Source organism: Cannabis sativa, chromosome 9, assembly GCF_029168945.1.
Source record: "Cannabis sativa cultivar Pink pepper isolate KNU-18-1 chromosome 9, ASM2916894v1, whole genome shotgun sequence".
Lineage (NCBI taxonomy): Eukaryota > Viridiplantae > Streptophyta > Magnoliopsida > Rosales > Cannabaceae > Cannabis > Cannabis sativa.
The window spans coordinates 3,536,137-3,559,107 of NC_083609.1; the positions used below are offsets into that span (position 1 = coordinate 3,536,137).

Below are 22,971 nucleotides of genomic sequence, written 5' to 3' on the forward strand. Positions count from 1 at the left end.
TTTTTCTAATTTCTGAAACAATGTGAGCAAAAAATGTTATTAATTAGAAGAATGTTTCAAATGAAGGAAATTATTACATAAGTTTGGAAATTAGAGAATTATCCATTTTTGGGCCCTTACTTGGGATTGGTGGTTCCATAGAGTAACATTTCCACTATATAAACTTGTTAGAATCCTGAATGAATTAAAAATCAATATAATTAATTACCCAATAATTAGTATCATATTATTTAGTTTTAATTTCAAAGAAGTAAATTTATTTTACCATGGATGAGTTGGATGCACATTAGAGACTCAATCCAAGCTAACAGAAACAGAAACACTTGAGCTGTTAGGCAGAAAATACAACTGGGAAAGTGAATTTCAGTTCAATTACTACATCAGAGAACATAAAAACACTTAATGCATAAGAAGAATAACCAAGGGAACACATTGTAAGCACCTTTCCACCAACACATTTGTAAGAAAACAAAAAACAACCTTTACTTCAATCCCACTGCCTAACACAAATATTGAATTAAACAATTCTCACCCATTTTAACATACTGGACTTTAAATTCCCACTTTATATATGTACAAAGTATATTTTGTGGATAAAATTGATCATGATTGATGGAAACTTATCCTATAATTTTCAAATATTGTTTTGATGAATTAGGGAAGTGAGTCAAAAGAAAAAAAAAATTATGGAAGAGGCTCGGTTTTTGACAAGTGAAGTGGTTAGGTGTTGAGCTAGCTAAAATACATCCTTTACCATACCCTAACCCAAGCCTAGCATTACAAGCCTAATAAAGTCCTATTGATCAAGGGGATAAGTTTAGACTACATTAGTGGAGAGGAGTGCACTAATCCAACTTATGGAGCTGAAATGAATATAAAAAAAAAAAAAAAGTTTAAGGTAGTTGGAGAGAAGTGCAAAGTTTAGGTGAGATATACTTGTATAAATTGTTAATTAGGTGACTTTTGGGAAATATTAATGTTATCCAATGACAAAAACGTTAAAGGGGCAGCATATAAAGTTATGGCAAGCAATTTCATTTTCCATTCGATTCCATTTTTTTTTCTGAGAGCGTCAATGTTCGCTAGGCCAACTTGATTTTCTATGAAATCTCTCATGTGTCTTGTGTGTGAGTCTTAGTGTAAATTTGTTGTGTGCTTTTTGTTGTTTAATTTTTGTTGTCATTGCTCGAGGACGAGCAAGATTCTAAGTTTGGGGTGTTGATAACTCTAAGATTTAGAGTTAATTTCATATCTTTAAGCTTGAATTTAATGTGAATGGTGGATCAATTAATGTTCATATTGTGTAATTGTGTCTAGTTTGTTGTGTCTTTGTAATAAATGAAAGTGTGTGTGTTAGTAAGTGTTAAATAGACTTATGTTATTGTTTTTATGTGTTTTAAGCAGAAAAAAATACAAGAATAGGTATTTGAAAATGTTTGGGACAAGGAGAAAAAGGAGCAGGAAAATGATTATTGCTAACTGGCATTGCTGTAGCACTCATCGCGTAGCAATTTGTCAGCCCAGTAAGTTTATTTTGGCAGAAAAACCAGCTGGCATTAATGAAGAGAAAAACGAGCTGAGGTGGCGGAATGTGGCTCTTGACTCAACAAACATGTGGAAAATGAAGGACAAGTGGGTGATGATTGGGATTTCCAATTAGGGTAAACTTTGGTACCCTAATTGGGGAACAAAAAGAAAAGGAGGTGATGAATTAAAGGGGAGGTGGCTGCACTTTGAACCAGTACGAAAAATACAGCAGAGAAAAAGAAAGTTTCTAAGTACAAAGAAGGAAGAAGAGTACAAAGAAGAAGAAGATTGAGAAGAAGGAGAAGAAGGCAACATTCAAAGAAGGATTTGAGCTCAACACTCATCTCTCTTGCTCTCCACTTCGTTTTGTATCATTTTCTTCACTTTAAGCTTTTCTTTAACTTCATGAACAACATACTTTCTGGTTTTGAGTTTCAAATTTCAGCTATGAACTAAACTTTTTGAGATTTGGGTGGTTATGAACCCTTGTATGGACTAGTGTTTTGATTTTGCAATGATGAAGTAATCTTGGCTTAGTTCAATTAGTTGTGATGAAATGTTGAATGAATGTTAATTTTTGGCCATCTTTAACATTTAGCAAGCTAGATCTTACTTGGAAAAGTAAGACCTAGTTGAACCCTTCTAATTGATGCATGATTTTTACCTTTACTTTTAGGTATTAATTAGTAGTGAAATAGGAATATTTTGCTACCATGTATAACTAAGGATTTGATGCTTTATTGAGCTATTTGTGATCTAAACTGATGTAGGAATGCATTGTGAGATTATGAATGGTTAGTTGCAAGTTTTAGAAAAAGCTTGCTGGTTTTTGTTGAAATTTGTTAACTCGCGGGATTGCTTGAATCATTGCTTTGGGTCATTCTTTGTATCAACTGGGACATACAAGTGGAAATTAATCACCCAAGTCTATTTTCCTACTCTGAAATTACCACCATTTTAATCACTTTTAGTTTCTTATTTTTAGTTTATTTAGTTAAAAAAAATTAGTTCTCAAGTTTAGATTCAAGGCTATAAATTTTTCTCGTGAATTAATGTGTGACTTTATTTTATTTTTATTTGAAATTCTTGGAATTACTTTTAGTTGATTCAACATTATTTAGTAAAAAGTCCCTGTGGAGACGAACTTTGATTTACTTATCATTGTATTACTTGTTTGTGATTGTGTACACTTGCGCAATTATAAAGCAATATAATTTTCACAACAAGTTTTTGGCGCCGTTGCCGGGGACTTTAAGTTCTAAATTTTGTTTTATCAACTAATTGACATTCTAAGAATTTTTGTGCTTTTAATCTTGCTGGTTTTTCTTTGAAATCTCAGGTATCTATAGTGTATGAACCAACAAGAGGACTTTGAACTTGCTCCTATTGATCCCGAGATTGAACGTACATTTCGAAGAAGAAGAAAGGTTCAAACGGCTAAGGGTCGAGACATCATGGCTGAAAATTTTGATGATGATGGGGTTGCTCCACAAATTGCTAATCCCGTCATGTTGGCAGATGATCGAGCAAGGGCTATAAGGGAGTATGCAGCCCCCATGTTTAATGAGCTCAATCCAGGCATTGTGAGGCCTGACATACAAGCACCGCACTTTGAGCTCAAGCCAGTGATGTTTCAAATGCTCCAAACCGTGGGGCAATTCAGCGGGATGCCAACTGAGGATCCTCACCTCCATCTCCGTTCATTTTTGGAGGTGAGTGATTCTTTCAAAATCCAAGGAGTAAGTGAAGAGGTGTTAAGGTTGAAGCTATTTCCATTCTCACTACGAGACCGAGCTAGATCATGGCTCAACACTTTGCCGCCTGATTCTGTGACCAATTGGAATGACCTTGCTGAGAAGTTTCTGAGGAAATACTTTCCTCCTACTAGAAATGCAAAATTCAGAAGTGAGATCATGTCTTTTCAGCAACTTGAAGATGAGTCCACAAGTGATGCGTGGGAGAGGTTTAAGGAACTTTTGCGAAAGTGTCCACATCATGGCATTCCACATTGTATTCAGATGGAGACTTTTTATAATGGTTTGAATGCAGCTTCTCGAATGGTGTTAGATGCATCGGCCAATGGTGCTATTTTGTCGAAGTCTTACAATGAAGCATTTGAGATTTTGGAGACCATTGCAAGTAACAACTATCAATGGTCCAACACTAGAGCTCCAACAAGTAGAAAAGTGGCGGGGGTCCTTGAGGTAGATGCAATAACAGCTTTGACAGCTCAAATGGCTTCCATGACGAATGTTTTGAAGAATTTGAGTATTGGGAACGCTAAAAATATTCAACCAGCTGCTGCCATTCAAAGTGATGATGTCTCATGTGTGTTTTGTGGAGAAGGGCATGTGTTTGAGAAGTGTCCATCTAATCCGGAGTCCGTTTGTTACATGGGAAATCAGAATTTTAACAGAAACAATGGGGCATTCTCAAACTCTTACAATCAATCTTGGAAGAATCATCCTAATTTTTCTTGGGGGGGTCAAGGAGCAAGCTCAAGTACCGCACCAGCCCAAGGAAGACAAGCATATCCACCGGGTTTTTCACAACAACCCCGACATTCACAACATGCTCAAAATGCCCAACCAAGCTCTTTGGAGAGTCTTATGCGGGATTATATGGCAAAAAATGATGCGGTGATACAAAGTCAAGCTGCCTCTCTTCGAAACTTAGAGTTGCAACTTGGACATTTGGCCAATGAATTGAAAGCTAGGCCGCAAGGTTCTTTGCCTAGTGACACGGAGAATCCAAGGAGGGATGGGAAGGAGCAATGCAAATCCATTCACTTGAGGAGTGGCAAGCATCTGAAAAATTCCGAGGAGGAAATAAAGGGTAGTGGGGAGCCCACTTCAATCCAAAATGACGAAAAGTTGAGTAAAAAAACTGCCCAGAAAATTGCTGATACCAGACCAGTTGATACAGCATCGGGTCAGCAATCTGACAGTCAGCAATCCGCACCAGTATGTACTAAACCACCCCTTCCATTTCCTCAAAGATTTCGGAAACAGCAGCAAGATGGGCAATTCAAGAAGTTTTTAGATGTGTTGAAGCAGCTCCATATCAATATTCCATTGGTGGAAGCATTGGAGCAAATGCCAAATTATGTCAAGTTCTTAAAAGACATTTTGACGAAGAAAAGGAGGTTGGGGGAGTTTGAAACTGTAGCTCTTACCGAAGGATGCAGCGCCATGTTGAAAAGTAAGATTCCACCGAAGTTGAAGGATCCGGGTAGTTTTACAATCCCTTGCTCTATTGGGGGGCGGGATGTTGGAAGAGCCTTATGTGATTTGGGTGCAAGCATCAACCTCATGCCTATGTCGATCTTTAAGAAGTTGGGTATTGGTGAAGCACGTCCTACAACTGTTACATTGCAACTTGCTGACAGGTCCATGGCCCATCCGGAAGGAAAAATAGAAGATGTTCTAGTACGGAGTTGACAAGTTCATTTTCCAGTGATTTCATCATCCTAGACTATGAAGCTGATCGAGATGTGCCTATTATCTTGGGTCGACCATTCCTTGCTACCGGGAGAACTCTGATTGATGTGCAAAATGGGGAGCTCACAATGAGGGTGAATGATCAAAAAGTCACCTTTAATGTGTTCAATGCTATGAGATTTCCGGATGAGATAGAAGAGTGTTCCCGCATAAGTGTAATTGACTCGCTAGTGGCTGAAAAATTTCACAAGGAAGCTTGGAGGGATGAGAAATTTATAAGTTCTTTTGATGAGCTTGAAGACTTGAGTGAAGATGAAGACAACCAAGTTGCTTGGGTGGAGCCATTGCAACCTATTCCTAACTTCAAGAAGCCCTTTGAATCTTTGGAGTTGAAGGAAAGTAATTTTAAGCCTCCAAAACCCTCCATCCAAGAACCACCGAAGTTGGAGTTGAAACCCTTGCCAAGCCATCTGAAGTATGCCTATTTGGGGGAGAATGACACGCTGCCCGTTATTATAGCATCAAACTTGGTAGTTGAAAATGAAGGTGCTTTGCTAGAGGTGTTGAAAAAGCATAAGAAAGCAATCGGGTGGACTATGGCGGACATAAGGGGTATTAGTCCAACGATTTGCACACACAAGATACTTTTAGAGGCTGGTTGTAGTAATTCTGTTGAGCATCAGCGAAGATTGAATCCCGTCATGAAAGAAGTGGTGCGAAAAGAAGTGATCAAGTGGCTAGATTATGGTATTGTGTACCCAATTTCGGATAGCTCATGGGTTAGTCCTGTTCAATGTGTGCCCAAGAAAGGAGGAGTCACGGTGGTGGCCAATGCAAACAATGAGTTGATTCCTACTCGAACCGTGACCGGTTGGAGGGTGTGTATGGACTACCGGAAGCTAAACAATGCTACTCGGAAGGATCATTTCCCGCTGCCATTTATTGACCAAATGTTAGATCGTTTGGCGGGAAAAGAGTTTTATTGCTTTCTTGACGGATATTCGGGTTACAATCAGATTTCTATAGCACCGGAAGATCAAGAGAAAACCACCTTCACTTGTCCATATGGTACCTTTGCCTTTAGGAGGATGCCATTTGGATTGTGCAATGCTCCCGCAACTTTCCAAAGGTGTATGATGGCTATTTTCTCGGATATGGCTGAAAGTATTTTGGAGATATTCATGGATGACTTCTCTATCTATGGGGATTCATTTGGGGTGTGTTTGGAGAATTTGGAAAGAGTGTTAGCAAGATGTGAAGAAACCAACTTGGTGCTTAATTGGGAGAAATGCCACTTCATGGTTCAAGAGGGTATTGTGTTGGGTCACAAAGTGTCTAGCAAGGGGATAGAAGTTGACAAGGCAAAGCTAGAAGTGATTGAGAAGCTACCAGCCCCTACCACGGTGAAAGGCATTAGAAGCTTCCTTGGACACGCGGGTTTCTATAGGCGTTTCATTAAAGACTTTTCTAAGGTGTCCAAACCCTTGTGTAACTTGCTAGAACAAAATAGACCATTTGAGTTTACCGCTGAATGTAATGAAGCATTTTTGAAGTTGAAGACAGCTCTTGTTACGGCTCCCGTGATTGTAGCACCCGATTGGTCATTGCCCTTTGAACTCATGTGTGATGCAAGTGATTTTGCCGTTGGGGCTGTTCTTGGGCAGCGGAAGAATAAGATCTTTCATTCCATTTATTATGCAAGCAAAACTCTTGTTGATGCCCAAATTAACTACACCACTACTGAGAAAGAGTTGCTAGCGGTGGTTTTTGCCTTTGAGAAATTCAGATCGTATCTTGTGGGAACCAAGGTGGTTGTGTATACTGACCATTCGGCAATCAAGTATTTGATAACCAAGAAAGATTCTAAACCGAGGCTTATTCGTTGGGTTTTGTTGCTACAAGAGTTTGACTTGGAAATTCGAGACAGAAAAGGGACAGAAAACAAAGTGGCGGATCATCTCTCTAGGTTGGAAACTAACAATCACAGCAGCCACTTAGAGGGAGAATTCCAAATTCAAGACTCATTCCCAGATGAGCAACTGCTATTGGTAGAGCAAACACGGGTACCATGGTATGCAGACATTGTCAATTACTTAGTTGGAGGTGCCCATCCACTTGATTTTACCAAGCAGCAGCTCAAAAAGTTCCTTCATGATAGCAAGTTTTATTTTTGGGATGAGCCATACTTGTACAAGCAGTGCCCCGATCGTATTATGCGGAGATGTGTGCCAATGGGTGAAGTTAGAAGCATCTTGGAGCATTGTCACTCAGCTCCTTATGGTGGTCATTTTGGTGGACAACGCACGGCGGCCAAGGTTTTTCAATCCGGGTATTATTGGCCTTCTATTTTTAAAGATGCTCATGCTTTTGTTCAACAATGTGATCGCTGCCAGAGAGTTGGAAATATCTCCGCCAGGAATGAAATGCCTCTTAATTGTATCTTGGAGGTGGAGTTGTTTGACGTGTGGGGTATCGACTTCATGGGACCTTTCCCACAATCCTTTGGGAATCTCTACATTCTAGTGGCGGTGGATTATGTGTCAAAGTGGGTGGAGGCAATTGCTAGTCCCAAGAATGATGCTCGAGTGGTTATGAAGTTCCTTCATAAGCATGTTTTTACTAGGTTTGGGACTCCTAGAGCTTTGATAAGTGATGAGGGAACACACTTTGTGAACAAAGTGTTGGCTGCCCTCTTGGCAAAATATAGTGTAAAACACAAAATTGCTACTGCATACCACCCACAGACCAACGGGCAAGCTGAAATATCTAATCGGGAAATTAAAGGCATATTGGAGAAGGTTGTAAATCCCAACAGAAAAGATTGGTCCCAACGCCTCGATGATGCACTTTGGGCGTATAGGACAGCATATAAAACTCCTCTAGGCATGTCTCCATATCGCCTAGTTTATGGGAAAGCATGCCATCTTCCCGTGGAGTTAGAACACAAGGCGTTTTGGGCACTAAAACATCTCAATATGGATATTTCAGCAGCTGGAGAAGCAAGAAAGTTACAGCTGAACGAGTTGGATGAATTGCGTTTGTTTTCCTATGAGAATGCTAAATTGTACAAGGAGAAGACAAAGAGATGGCATGATGAGAGAATCAAGGAAAGAGTTTTTGCAAAAGGACAAGAAGTGTTACTTTTTAATTCAAGACTCAAACTCTTTCCGGGAAAATTAAAGTCCCGTTGGTCTGGCCCGTTTACTGTGCAAGAAGTGACTCCTTTTGGTGCGATTACAGTGAAAGATCAACAATCCGGGAGGGAATTTAAAGTGAACGGGCAGCGGTTGAAACACTATTGGAGAGGCGAGGTCAACCGAGAGAAGACCTCGATTTCTTTGAAAGATGCTTGATCATTGTAATTTGGGGTGCCTAGAAAAAAAAAAGAGAAAAAAAAAGATTGAATTGAAAAAAAAAAAAAAATTTGAAAAAGAATGAAAAAAAAAAAATTCTCAGTGAAAGGCACCCCTTGAAAAAAAAAAAGAAAAAAAATATATAAAAGAAAGAGAAAAAAAAAATTATATCTTTATATATTATAATTAGTTTAAATAATTGTCATGGTGAAATTGAAAATTTTCTTTTCTTTGTGCAGAGACTCAAGTGACAAAGGCTGTGGAAGTGAAGAAATTTTGCATTGGGCAAAAACACTAAGTTTGGGGTGTCAGGTTGCTGTTCAGTTGCTATAGCAACAGCTTAGCAAGAAGTGTTTTGGGTTTTAGGCAGATCAAACGAACTGGGGTTTGAAAAAATAAAGTGAATGGGCTGTCAGAAAAAAACATGGGATTGTCCTGTTGTTCATGATTCAATCATTGGATAGGTCTATTTTTGTTTAGACCAATTATTTGGAATTGTACTTTAGTGTTGAATTGAGTGAGCCCAAATCATTTTTAGTTGATACAAAGACCCCACTTCACAATTTTTAATTCAGTTTGGGCCAACTTCTTTGGTCAACTGGGCCCCAGTTAGTTTGACCAGCCCAATACCTTGGTCAGCCCACATTCAACCCTACCTCATTCAAGCTCATCTTCTTCTTTCTTCTTGCACAGCCGAACCAGCAACACCCAAGCCACCCTACCATTTCGCCTGAACCCCTAGCAACTCGAACCTCACTCAAGGCTCACCACCAAATCGCATCCAAGCTCCAGTCACTCGACCCAGCCAAGCTATTCCCAAGTTCGAAACTTCGAACTGCACCACTTCACTCCACCTTCAAACCACCTGAACCAGCACCATCCTCGACATCACCAACCATTCCATCTCCCTCGCACCGCATTCACAGCAAACAACCCAAACTCCATTTTCACCTGAAACCGAAGTCATCCAAGCACACACCATTCGAACCACCAAATCGCACCCAGCAACTGCGACTCCACCTCCATTCACTCATATCAGAACCACGACTCAGCCGAGCCACCTCCAAGCTCGAATTTTCGAACTGCACCATCCTCATTTTCATCCATGTTCAACAACAAGCAGTCATGAGTGAGTTTGATTTTTAATTTTGTTTTTTTGGACAAATTATTGGCTGTCGTGTATAGTTTGAGGTGTGGATTTTGCAAATTGGTTGATATTGCTATTTTGGAGTTGTTAGGAGGGTTCGGCTGAGTGGAGTAAAGTTGAAAACAATTTTTTTTTATGTGTTTTTTTTGTGCATTAAAACGGATGCCATGATGAATAGATGCTGAGTGTTGGTGTGAGCATTTTCACTTTGAATTGGTAATCAATTGTGGTGGGATATTGAAGTTCTCCTGTGGTTTTGAACAATGCACTGCCTGGTTATCTTTATTTGAGTAGTATTGGAAATTTAGAGTAGTATTGGCAGTGTGGTGGCTTTTAGACGGATCATTGTTAGACGTTTTGGTGTTGTTACTGGAGTAGTGTCACATTGAAAAGAAGCAGGGCACTTTTGTTGTGGCTGCCGAAAAAAAAAAAAAAAAGAAAAGAAAAAAAAAAAAAAAATAGAGTGAATTTGGTGTGAGGGCTTTGAATTTTAGTGGGTTGGAGACAGTGAGGTACTTTGTACGAGTTCTTGTTGTGTAAAGGGGCAGCAGTGAGTAAGGCAACAAAGAAGAAAGTCATTGTGTTGGGGTAGTGTGCAAGTGCAAAGCAAAGAAAATGCCCAAAGTTAAGAAGACCGCCAACAAGAATAAAAAGAAGTCACTGCATGAAATTCCTAAGTTTCATTGCCCGGCAGCTGAGACAAAGTATCATGAGAAGGTGGACAATCGGGAATTTTATATGGAGCGTGGATTAGTAGCCGATATTGAGGACATTGATGAGTTGCCCGAATGGGTCAGTGCCACGATTCATCAGCGAGATTGGGGACTTTTTGTCCAACAAAGAGAGCAGGCGGTCATGGAAGTTGTCAAGGAATTTTACGCCAACTTCCTATCCCAAGAATGGCCCACTGTAGTGGTGGTGCGTGAAGTCCCAGTCTCATTTTCAGCTGCAGCAATCAATGACCTGTTTGGTTTAAGCTCTGTCGAGTGCCAATATTCCGCGCAAAAAGGGCAGGTGAGCGACGAGACTGTGGGTGACATGATGCCGACGCTCGCTAAGCCAGGATCTGAATGGAGTTTGGATAGTTATGGCAATCTTCGATTTCGGCGCACTGATTTGGAGCACGAGTTGAAATGTTGGTATACATTCGTGCAAACTGCTCTCTGCCCTACTTCACATGATTCGACCGTCAGCAGAGACCGCGCCTGGATGCTCTATTGCATTAGAATGGGCTGGGATGTTGACGTCGGGGCTGTCCTTGCCCAAGAGATTGCTGATTGTGCACACAGGGGGAAGGGGAAGTTATTTCTCCCTGCTACCATCACTGCTCTTTGCCGCAAGGCGGGTGTACCCATGTGGAAGGAAGAAGGCGCTCTGAATCCTCGGGGGCCTATAAATTTTGGTCCACCTCGAGCCCCGAAAACAACGCCTACCCCAGCGGCGTCTTCAGCCACGGAGCCTCCCGTAGATCGCTTTGATCGCTTTGAGCAAGTACAACAACAAATGTGTGATCGATTGCACGCGATGTGGGATTATGAGCAGAAGCGTGACGTCGTCATGGAGCGTGCATTCAAGAGGACTACGCCCCGTTTTGATCCCAAGTTCCCGGACTTCCCTCAGCATGTTCTAGACCCGTGGGGAGGCCCATCAGCTTCGAACACCGAGGAGCCCCACGAGGACTCCGAGTAGAGGGAGTTTTTCTCATACCTAAGCTATTTTCTATTTTTCTGTTTTGTGTTGTTTGTGTTTAGATTGTCTTGTGCTCATTGTGTGTTGTCTTTTGTGTTGGAAACTTTTATTTTATGTTGTTTATGTGATTGTTAGTTTGACATTGAGAGATTTATGAGTTTTTCAGTGGCCTAGTGCTCTGCTCGATGATGATACTTTCCGCCCATTCCATTATTGTTGCTGCCTAATTTTACTTGTTGCCTTATCATGTTGCATTGTTGGATATTATGGATGTTTTCCCTTAGTCTCTCCTCACTAATTTATACTTGTATCATTTCACCATGCTTTGCCTTTCTCATACGATTATTTCACATGTAATGTTAGCATCTAGAATTGGTTAGTGCATCTCCTCGAAGCGAAATCCTAGTTCGACTTGTCCCTTAGAAATGATTTAGGCCATCCTTGGACGTTTGAGCTTTTCTAACCTTCCCTATAAAATGCATTTTTCCCTAGTCACCCAAGTTTGAGCCGTTTAGCCTAATCTTGTTGTGCAACCCGATCATCCATATCACATCCATTCTAACTTGCATTTCCACATATGTCCTAACTTAATTGCTCACTTGTCAAGAGCCAAGTTTCACATTAAGTTTGGGGTGAGTGCGGTGAGTGTAATTTGTGGCGAGCTAATTCAAGATTATACTTTTAGCCACATTGGGGACAATGTTGGGTTGTAAGTTTGGGGTGGGGGAATTAGCTCACAAGGTATATTAGCGTGCATTTTTAATAACTTTCTCTTGCTATATATAAGTATAAGGTAGTACTAAATTCCTTTTTAGTTTAAACAAAAAAAAATCAGCAAAGAAAAAAAAATATAAAAAAAAATAATAATAATTATATATATATATTCTTGCAACTAAGTTTGGGGTGTTCCACCCATTTGAAGCAAAAAAACGAAAAAAAAAAATAAATAAACATAGCAAGAGAAGTTAATTTTAATATCAAGTGCTTGTGAGTATAATGAATTAGGGAAGTGAGTCAAAAGAAAAAAAAAATTATGGAAGAGGCTCGGTTTTTGACAAGTGAAGTGGTTAGGTGTTGAGCTAGCTAAAATACATCCTTTACCATACCCTAACCCAAGCCTAGCATTACAAGCCTAATAAAGTCCTATTGATCAAGGGGATAAGTTTAGACTACATTAGTGGAGAGGAGTGCACTAATCCAACTTATGGAGCTGAAATGAATATAAAAAAAAAAAAAAAGTTTAAGGTAGTTGGAGAGAAGTGCAAAGTTTAGGTGAGATATACTTGTATAAATTGTTAATTAGGTGACTTTTGGGAAATATTAATGTTATCCAATGACAAAAACGTTAAAGGGGCAGCATATAAAGTTATGGCAAGCAATTTCATTTTCCATTCGATTCCATTTTTTTTTCTGAGAGCGTCAATGTTCGCTAGGCCAACTTGATTTTCTATGAAATCTCTCATGTGTCTTGTGTGTGAGTCTTAGTGTAAATTTGTTGTGTGCTTTTTGTTGTTTAATTTTTGTTGTCATTGCTCGAGGACGAGCAAGATTCTAAGTTTGGGGTGTTGATAACTCTAAGATTTAGAGTTAATTTCATATCTTTAAGCTTGAATTTAATGTGAATGGTGGATCAATTAATGTTCATATTGTGTAATTGTGTCTAGTTTGTTGTGTCTTTGTAATAAATGAAAGTGTGTGTGTTAGTAAGTGTTAAATAGACTTATGTTATTGTTTTTATGTGTTTTAAGCAGAAAAAAATACAAGAATAGGTATTTGAAAATGTTTGGGACAAGGAGAAAAAGGAGCAGGAAAATGATTATTGCTAACTGGCATTGCTGTAGCACTCATCGCGTAGCAATTTGTCAGCCCAGTAAGTTTATTTTGGCAGAAAAACCAGCTGGCATTAATGAAGAGAAAAACGAGCTGAGGTGGCGGAATGTGGCTCTTGACTCAACAAACATGTGGAAAATGAAGGACAAGTGGGTGATGATTGGGATTTCCAATTAGGGTAAACTTTGGTACCCTAATTGGGGAACAAAAAGAAAAGGAGGTGATGAATTAAAGGGGAGGTGGCTGCACTTTGAACCAGTACGAAAAATACAGCAGAGAAAAAGAAAGTTTCTAAGTACAAAGAAGGAAGAAGAGTACAAAGAAGAAGAAGATTGAGAAGAAGGAGAAGAAGGCAACATTCAAAGAAGGATTTGAGCTCAACACTCATCTCTCTTGCTCTCCACTTCGTTTTGTATCATTTTCTTCACTTTAAGCTTTTCTTTAACTTCATGAACAACATACTTTCTGGTTTTGAGTTTCAAATTTCAGCTATGAACTAAACTTTTTGAGATTTGGGTGGTTATGAACCCTTGTATGGACTAGTGTTTTGATTTTGCAATGATGAAGTAATCTTGGCTTAGTTCAATTAGTTGTGATGAAATGTTGAATGAATGTTAAATTTTGGCCATCTTTAACATTTAGCAAGCTAGATCTTACTTGGAAAAGTAAGACCTAGTTGAACCCTTCTAATTGATGCATGATTTTTACCTTTACTTTTAGGTATTAATTAGTAGTGAAATAGGAATATTTTGCTACCATGTATAACTAAGGATTTGATGCTTTATTGAGCTATTTGTGATCTAAACTGATGTAGGAATGCATTGTGAGATTATGAATGGTTAGTTGCAAGTTTTGGAAAAAGCTTGCTGGTTTTTGTTGAAATTTGTTAACTCTGCCAGGATTGCTGAATCATTGCTGGGTCATTGCTGTATCAACTGGGACATACAAGTGGAAATTAATCACCCAAGTCTATTTTCCTACTCTGAAATTACCACCATTTTAATCACTTTTAGTTTCTTATTTTTAGTTTATTTAGTTAAAAAAAATTAGTTCTCAAGTTTAGATTCAAGGCTATAAATTTTTCTCGTGAATTAATGTGTGACTTTATTTTATTTTTATTTGAAATTCTTGGAATTACTTTTAGTTGATTCAACATTATTTAGTAAAAAGTCCCTGTGGAGACGAACTTTGATTTACTTATCATTGTATTACTTGTTTGTGATTGTGTACACTTGCGCAATTATAAAGCAATATAATTTTCACAACATTATATTAAGATTTATTATTATTATTATTATTATTATTATTATTTGACGAATGACACTTCATTTTTTTGTTTATTTTTTGATTGAAAAATATACGATCAATTCATTGAAAGAGAGTAATTTATAAAAACTAATATTTTTTTCTTCTTCTTTTGATATAGGGAATTCCATCAAACCAACTAAAGCAAACTACAATGGAAGATAAAAGTTACTCTCAACAAGATCATATAATATGGGAAAGACAAGAAAATTTTAAGGTAACAAAAATTCTCTAAGATTTCTCTTGGAACATTATTTAAAATAAATGCAATACTAATAATTTGTGCAAATCATGTCTTATAGTAACGTTTGGATTATTAGATTAATAATTACATAGAAAATTTTTTTTAAAATGAAATTGTTGTTATTGTATTAAATTTATAACACAACTAGCTAGCTATGAGATTCATATATATATATATATATATATTTTAACTATGTTATGTATATTTATGAATGAGTTTTAGAGTATATGTATAATTTATTAATGAATCTTTGTTAATGATCACAGGAACAAAATTTAAGTGAGTGGTCATCTCCACTAAAATTATTGAGTCAAGATAAAGAAGCATTGTTAAAAGTTCCAGTTTTATTTGCTTCCTTCGATCAAACGAGCCGATTAGCTTCTGGATACGGCGCTTGTTCCGTGATAGCAATACTCATTGCTCACTGGCTTCACTGCAACCCAAAATTAATCCCCACAAGGGTACAATTTGAATCCCTAATCCTGCAAGGCTCTTCTGAGTGGCGAGCACTCAGCAACGAATCCTCTTATTACCAGAACAAATTTTCTAACAATCACTTCGATATAGAGACTGTGATAAATGCTGGTATCAGACCAGACTCTATTTGCACAGATAAGTCAGTTACGGGGATGTTCGGGGTTGAAAAATTCGCCTTGTTGAAAGATATGTTCTCTTTAGACAATATGTGGGAGAACATAACTAAGGATTTAACAACAGAGCCGAAAATTTTCGTCGTGGGTTGGAACGATCACTTCTTTGTCTTAAAACTAGAACTTCATGTTTGTTATATTATTGATTCATATGGAAGTAGACTATTTAGAGGGTGCAACCAAGCTTATATGCTTAAATTTGACGATTCAAGTGTAATTTATGGCACCGATCAACAAATTCTTTGCACGGGCAAAGATTGCTGCAAGGAATATATGAGAAAGTTTTTAAGTAGTAATATTGTTATGAAACTGGAGAAGGAATACAAGAGGGGATACATTCAATTACCTTATCTATATGAGAAGTTGCAAGTAGACATGAGTTATATGTGCTTAAATGCTCCATCGCCGGTATCATCTTCATCGACGTCTTCCTATGATGCCCCATTTTTCCTTCAATTGTGATGATTCTTCTTTTATTAGTGATGCTCATCGTCCTAATGAAGAGTAAATAAGATTGTGTGTTATGTAAATGTTCAGTTAATATGTAAATTTATTTATTTTATTATTTTGTGTTTATGTAAATATTTAATTAATATGTAAATTGATATGAAAATGTTTGAATAAATTTTAAATTTAATTATATGTGAGGAATTAAATTTAATTAGTACTACAAACAGTCTTCAATAGTGACTAATGTATATCATTACTTTAATCTAAAAAAAAAAACTCATAGTATATGTAAATAAATCCTAACAGTTTGCCTTATAATTATAAATAAATTAAGTTTGATATGACCATGCCTAATAATGAAGGCCATATTATATCTCCAAGGAATAAACATAGTAAAGTGTTTATTGATATTCAAATGCTATTTATTTAGCTAAATTAGTACACTAGAAAAATTTAATAAACCCAACATTTTCATTTTGAGTCTAATTGCCTTAGTATGGTAAATGACCTCTAATAAAAATTAATGTTAAGATACAAATTCCAGTTTGTAAATCAAATGGATGTAAAACAATACAACAATAATCTTTACAACAATTTACCTTAAGATCTTGATTAACAAACCAAGATTCTCCCTTAGATTCGAAGACAAGCTCCCATTGCTTTGATTGAGCTGAAATCCCTTCACCTATGAATCTTAACTCCCTTCAGATAAAACTGCCTCCATTATCACTTCATCATAGAAGCTTGAACTTTTCAACAATGGATGACAATTATCATTCCACAAAACTATTAGAATATTTTTATTTATGAAAATTATTTTCTAATTAAGGAAATGATTTTCTATTTAAGGAAATAAATAAATAATTGATTTTCTGATAAATGAATATTTTATATTCATTAAATCTGGACAAAATCAATTATGTAATATTCTATATATGGTCAGATTTCTATATTCATTACCTGATTTGATTTCTGAATTAATTGTCAAAATATTCGACAATTAATGTGGCACGTATATCGATGGAGTATCTCACCTATAAATATAGGGTCTCGGTCCCGAGCTCCTCACTCATTACGAATCCATTCGGCAAATTCCATCTAAAGAGAGTTGAGAGAGCGAGGAAGCCCGAACTCCAATGCGAAGTTATCGCGGGGATTGAAGCTCAAAGATCAATAGGCCGAGGTACATCGATCCTTTCATTGCATATATTATAGATATGATTACAGTTTATTTTCCGCATTTCATATCATTGTATATGCTATATTACATACACTATATATATAGTCTAACAGTTGGTATCAGAGCGGATTTATCTCTGCCTTGATTTTATTTGAGTTTCATATATATATATACATACATATACTGTTCATATATTTACATATTTGTTTCGGTTCTGTATATATATATATATTTATATTCATACCATTTATATTATATATACATTTTCATCGGTATATACATATGTATATATATATCTTTCATATTGTTCATATATACATATATATTATATACTCATACAGATTCATACTCATACGTGTATATATATATATTTTTATTTTCACGTGTATATATGTTTATATATATATTGTATATTATATATATGTTTTACCACATAATAATAATCATAATATTCATTTTTATTATGTGATATATACATGCATATATATATACATGCATATATATATATATATAAACATGATCGGTCCAAGTTTAATTTTTCCGTTTTTCATTTTTCGGTGTTTATTTCGAATTCTATATACATTACTATATTCGTATAGTATTATAGATCGATCTAAGCATTGAAAATCCATTGAAAAACTTAAAGATGGAAAAAATTTTCAGTTAAAACTTTTTCGGACCCGATTAGTTTCGTGATATTAAAGTATATATTTTTTCGTGTTTTTGTGCATAAAATCTATGTGGATCTCTTTTTATTTGATTTAGAACCATTTAGATTTGAAAACACGCAATTTGGTCGTCGGAAACGCAATTTCCGATCGGGTTTGGGTCGGGTTCGACGGACCCGCGTGCAGAAAAACGGGTCAAATTCGACCCGGTTTGGCTGAAGAAGACGACGCAAACGACATGTCGTTTGCCAAAAAACGACGTGTCGTTTGCCCAAAAACGACGTGTAGTTTGCCAAAAAACGACGTGTCGTTTTCCCAAAACGACGTGTCGTTTGTCAAAAACGACGTGTCGTTTGAAAGCCTTCAGTTTAGCTGTCGTTGTTGAAAAACGACATGTCGTTTTTCACATTGTGGAAAACGACATGTCGTTTATTGTTTATGCCTCACTTCGCATCGAGTAAAACGACGTGTCGTTTTTACGTCATAGGGAAAACGACGTGTCGTTTTCTTCTTCATTTTCAGCCCTTCAAATTTTGGAAAAACGACGTGTCGTTTTGCTCTTTGCAAAAACGACATGTCGTTTGGCAGTATGGATTTTTCAAAAAAAAAAAAAAAGGGAAAAATTCCGAATTTTTTTTATAAATTTTTATTTATTTGGAATATTAATTATTTTCCCATTTTAGTGTTAATTTAGTCAATAAATTGCATTTAGTTAATTTTCCATTTTTGTTCAATACATATATATAGTATAAATTGAAAATGGAAATTTGTTTAAATTTGGTAATTTATTACATGATTTATTTAGGCATGTAAAAATTGTGCTAATTTGTGCATTTAATTATATATTACCAAATTTCTGCAATTTATTGTCTAAATTAATTTTGAAAAATCTGCCATTAATTTCATATTAAGGAATTTGCATTTAATTAATGATCATACATTAATTGTATTATTTTGTATTTAATTTACAAATTTATGTTTAATGCAATTAATTTAGATTTGTATGATTTAAATGCTATACATAAATTCCTTTTATAGTGCTAGATATATTTAGAAATATTCAAACATTAAGATAGGTTGAATATTTTATTTAGCAATTAAGTTTCATAAAACTTCATAAAATTATTCATAAAATATTCATAAAACTTTATAAAATGAATAAAATATGAATAAAACGTAAGTAGTTTTGTGGTTTGACATAAGAAAACATGAACCTGGGACAAATGCTCATATCTAGAACGGTTTTTAATGATCTTCGGACGACCACACTAGGAGCACTAATCTCAGTGATTGTCTATTATGTTAATAACGAAATTACTTTTAGGTAGAGCCCAATACCTAATGTCTAAAGTGAAAATATAATTTTTTATAATTAGGGAGTAGCCACAGCATCTTTAATTATATAAAATTATATATTAATTAAAATTCACCTTAATGGACAAAACTTGTAATTAATTATTTGGATATAATAATTTTACCCCACAGGGATTTTATTATATTTTTATAATTAATTAGGATAATATATTAAGTTAAATTCTCTTAATTTACCCCACAGGGAGTTATGAGGATTTGATTTAATAGTGTTATCACAAATTTTAATTAAAGATAGATTTCATTCCTCCATTAATCTAAATTAAATACTTCATTAAATCTATCATAAAGTTCATCTAATTTTATTAGATTTAAAATTTAGCCCACAGGCAATTTTAGATTTAATAAAATTTTCATCTTCATCATGTTTCTACATTGGTAAAACATGAATTCATTAAAGCCTCAATTCTTTTAACATCTAAATTTTTTGTAATCCTACTCTTGCAGCTATTTCATCCACCTCTAAATATGCCGAAATCACTAGTGAAATCCCCGAGCTTAGGAGTTGACAACTTCAAAATCTGGAAGGAACGAGTTCTTCTCCACCTAGCTTGACACGACATGGATTATGCAATAAGGAAAGATGAACCACTGCTATCACCGATACTAGCACCGGCCGTCGAGATTGCACCGCGTGAAAAGTGGGAGCAATCTAATCGTCTCGCATCATGTTCATTATGTCCGAATTCCTATGGGAATGCGTGGATCGGTGGAGCCACCTGAGAAGGTGAAAGACTTTATCAAAGTTATGGATGAGCAGTTTGACACTTCAGATAAATCCTTGTTCATCAACCTCATCCAAGAGTTCTCGTCCACAAAACTCACCGGTGTTAAAGGAGTTCGAGAACATATTTCTAAAATGAGGGACATCACTGCTCATTTGAAGAAACTCGACGTTATCATTCCTGATACCTTCCTGGTTCATTACATCCTTCACAATCTTCCTCCACAGTATGGGCCTTTCAAAATTTCCTACAACACACATAAAGAAAAATGGACTATCAATGAATTGATGACCATGTGTGTTCAAGAGGAAGCCAGGCTCCTACAGGAGCAAGGAGAAAGTGTTCACACCGACCTCTCAACCTAAGAAACGCAAGCCATTCAAGAAGAACAAAGGGAAAAAGCCCATGGCTCCCAAGGCTGCCATAAAGAAAGATTCCATCAAATGTTTCTTTTGTAAACAAAAGGGACATGCTAAAAAGGAGTGCGGGTTCAAGAAATGGATGGATGACAAAGGTAATCCAATTTCCTTAGTATGTTATGAATCTAATATGGCTAATGTTAATCTTAACACATGGTGGATTGATTCGGTTCAACAATTCACATAACAAATTCCTTGCGGGATATTCAAAATCTAAGGAAGCCGGTGGCAAGTGGGAGCGAAAGCATCTTATCCGGAAACAAGATGGGCTCACATGTGGAAGCTATTGGAACATGCAATTTGGTTTTAAGTAATGGTTTTATTTTAAAGTTAGAAAAGACCTTTTATGTACCAAGTTTCTCTAGAAACTTGATTTCGATTTCAAGACTTATACCCTTTGGTTTTTCCTTTACATTTTCAGTACAAATATTTTAATTTATATTATAAATCTGCGAATGTGTTGGAAATGGTATTTTGTACGATGGTCTTTACTCGCCTTAATTTACAAAATAATACCACTAATAATGTTATGCATGTTCACGCCGGCACTAAGAGATGTGTTATGAAAGAGGATTCCCGTACATTGTGGCACGGAGATTGGGACATATCTCCATTGATAGAATTAAAAGGTTGGTAAAAGATGGGGTACTCAATACCTTAGATTTTATCGACTTTGATACTTGTGTGGATTGCATTAAGGGAAAGCAAACCTCCAAGTCTGTCAAAACTGGTGTCCATAGGAGTTCTGAAATATTAGAAATCATACATACTGATATATGTAGTCCAGATATGGAGTCACATGGTCAGAAATACTTCATCTCATTCATAGATGATTACTCACGCTACATGTATATCTACTTACTTCATAATAAAAGTGAAGCATTAGATGTCTTTAAGATATTTAAAGCGAAGTAGAGAAACAATGCAACAAGCAAATTAAGATAGTGAGATCAGATAGAGGAGGGTGAGTATTATGGTAGATACACAGAAGATGGACAAGCACCTGGTGCATTTGCGAAGTTTCTTGAAGAAAATGGGATTGTTGCCCATTACACCTTGCCGTACACCCGAGCAAAATGGTGTTGCGCAGAAAGAAGAAACCGAACATTAATGGACATGGTGCGGAGTATGCTTAGTAGCAACTCTAATCTTCCTAAATCCTTGTGGACCGAAGCATTAAAGACATCCGTGTACATATTAAACCGAGTTCCAACAAAGGCAAGCCTCAAAAACTCCTTTTGAATTATGGAAAGGTTGGAAACCAAGTTTGAATCATGTACGCATTTGGGGATGTCCATCTGAAGTCAGAATATATAATCCACAAGAGAAGAAATTGGACCCAAGGACCATAAGCGGATTCTTTATAGGGTACGCTGAAAAGTCTAAAGGTTACAAGTTTTATTGTCCATCTCATAGCACAAGAATTGTGGAATCAAGGAATGCAAAATTTCGAGAATGCCTTGATCGATGGGAGTGATCAATCAAAGGACTTAGGTCCCGAGAAAGATCCTGAACCTTCCACTTCAAAAGCAAGATTGATAATGGTTAACACTCCCGTAGTTCAAACGAATGTTGAACAACCATTACCAATCACTGAAGATCCACAAGTTGGTAATGATAATCCGAGATCAAAATGTTCAAGAGTTGCTCGCAACCGTTGAACAACCCGCCGAACTCCGCCGCTCCCCAAGAGCATGTTGGTGAAGTCTTAAGAAGATCTACTAGACCTATCAAACCAAAGATTTACAAAGACTATGTTGTGTATTTATTAGAATCTGATATTGGAATTGGAAATGATCCAGAAACGTTTTTACAAGCTATGAACAGTAGAGAATCAAAATTGTGGTACAATGCTATGGATGATGAAATGAATTCTATGAGGTGCAACAGTACGGGAACTTGTAAAGTTGCCTAATGGGGCGAGAGCCATTGGCTGTAAATGGGTCTATAAAACTAAGAAAGACTCATTAGGCAACACTGAGAGGTACAAAGCGAGACTTGTTGCTAAAGGATTCACTCAAGAGGAAGGAATTGACTATACGGAGACTTTTTCTCCTGTATCAAAGAAAGATTCCCTCAGAGTCATCTTGGCATTAGTTGCTCATTTTGATTTAGAGTTTGGAGCGAGATGGATGTAAGAACTGCTTTTCTGAATGGTGATCTAGAGGAGGAGGTATACATGAAACAACCAGAAGGATTCTCCTCTAGTGAAGGTCAGGATTTGGTATGCAAGCTCAAGAAGTCCATCTATGGATTAAAACAAGCATCCCGCCAATGGTATTTAAAATTTCATGATGTCATCTCTTCCTTTGGATTTGAAGAGAATGTCATGGATCAATGCATATACCTGAAGGAAAGTGGGAGTAAGATCTCGTTTTCTTGTTTTATATGTGGACGATATTCTTCTTGCATCCAATGATAAAGGGTTGCTACGTGAAGTGAAACAATTTCTTTCAAAGAACTTTGAGATGAAAGACATGGGTGAAGCATCCTATGTCATAGGCATTAAGATTCATAGAGATAGATACCGAGGTATCTTAGGTTTATCTCAAGAAGCCTACATCAACGTAAGTTTTAGAAAGATTTCATATGAAAGATTGTTCACCGAGCGTTGCTCCAATTATGAAGGGTGATAAATTAAATTTGAGCCAGTGCCCAAAGAATGATTTTGAAAGAGAACAAATGAAGAACATTCCTTATGCTTCTGCTGTCGGAAGCCTAATGTATGCTCGTGTGTGCACAAGACCCGAGCATTGCTTATTCTGTCGGAATGTTAGGAAGATTTCAGTAGTAACCGGGGATAGACCACCGGAAAGCCGCAAAGAAAGTAATGAGGTATCTTCAGTGGTACTAAGGATTACAAACCGATGTTCAAACGAACCGACAATCTAGAAGTAGTTGGCTACTCGTACTCGCATTTCGCCGGTTGCACCGATTCACGTAAATCTACATCCGGTTACGTGTTTATGTTTC

At 36.7% G+C, this 22,971-nt stretch overlaps 1 non-coding gene across 1 annotated transcript; it reads right to left on the reverse strand.

Moving 5' to 3' along the window:
• Positions 1–3,422: 3,422 nt before the first annotated feature.
• Positions 3,423–3,529, reverse strand: LOC133031634 (small nucleolar RNA R71). The gene has a single exon (XR_009684735.1). It is a non-coding gene; the product is annotated as a small nucleolar RNA R71 (small nucleolar RNA).
• Positions 3,530–22,971: the final 19,442 nt, after the last annotated feature.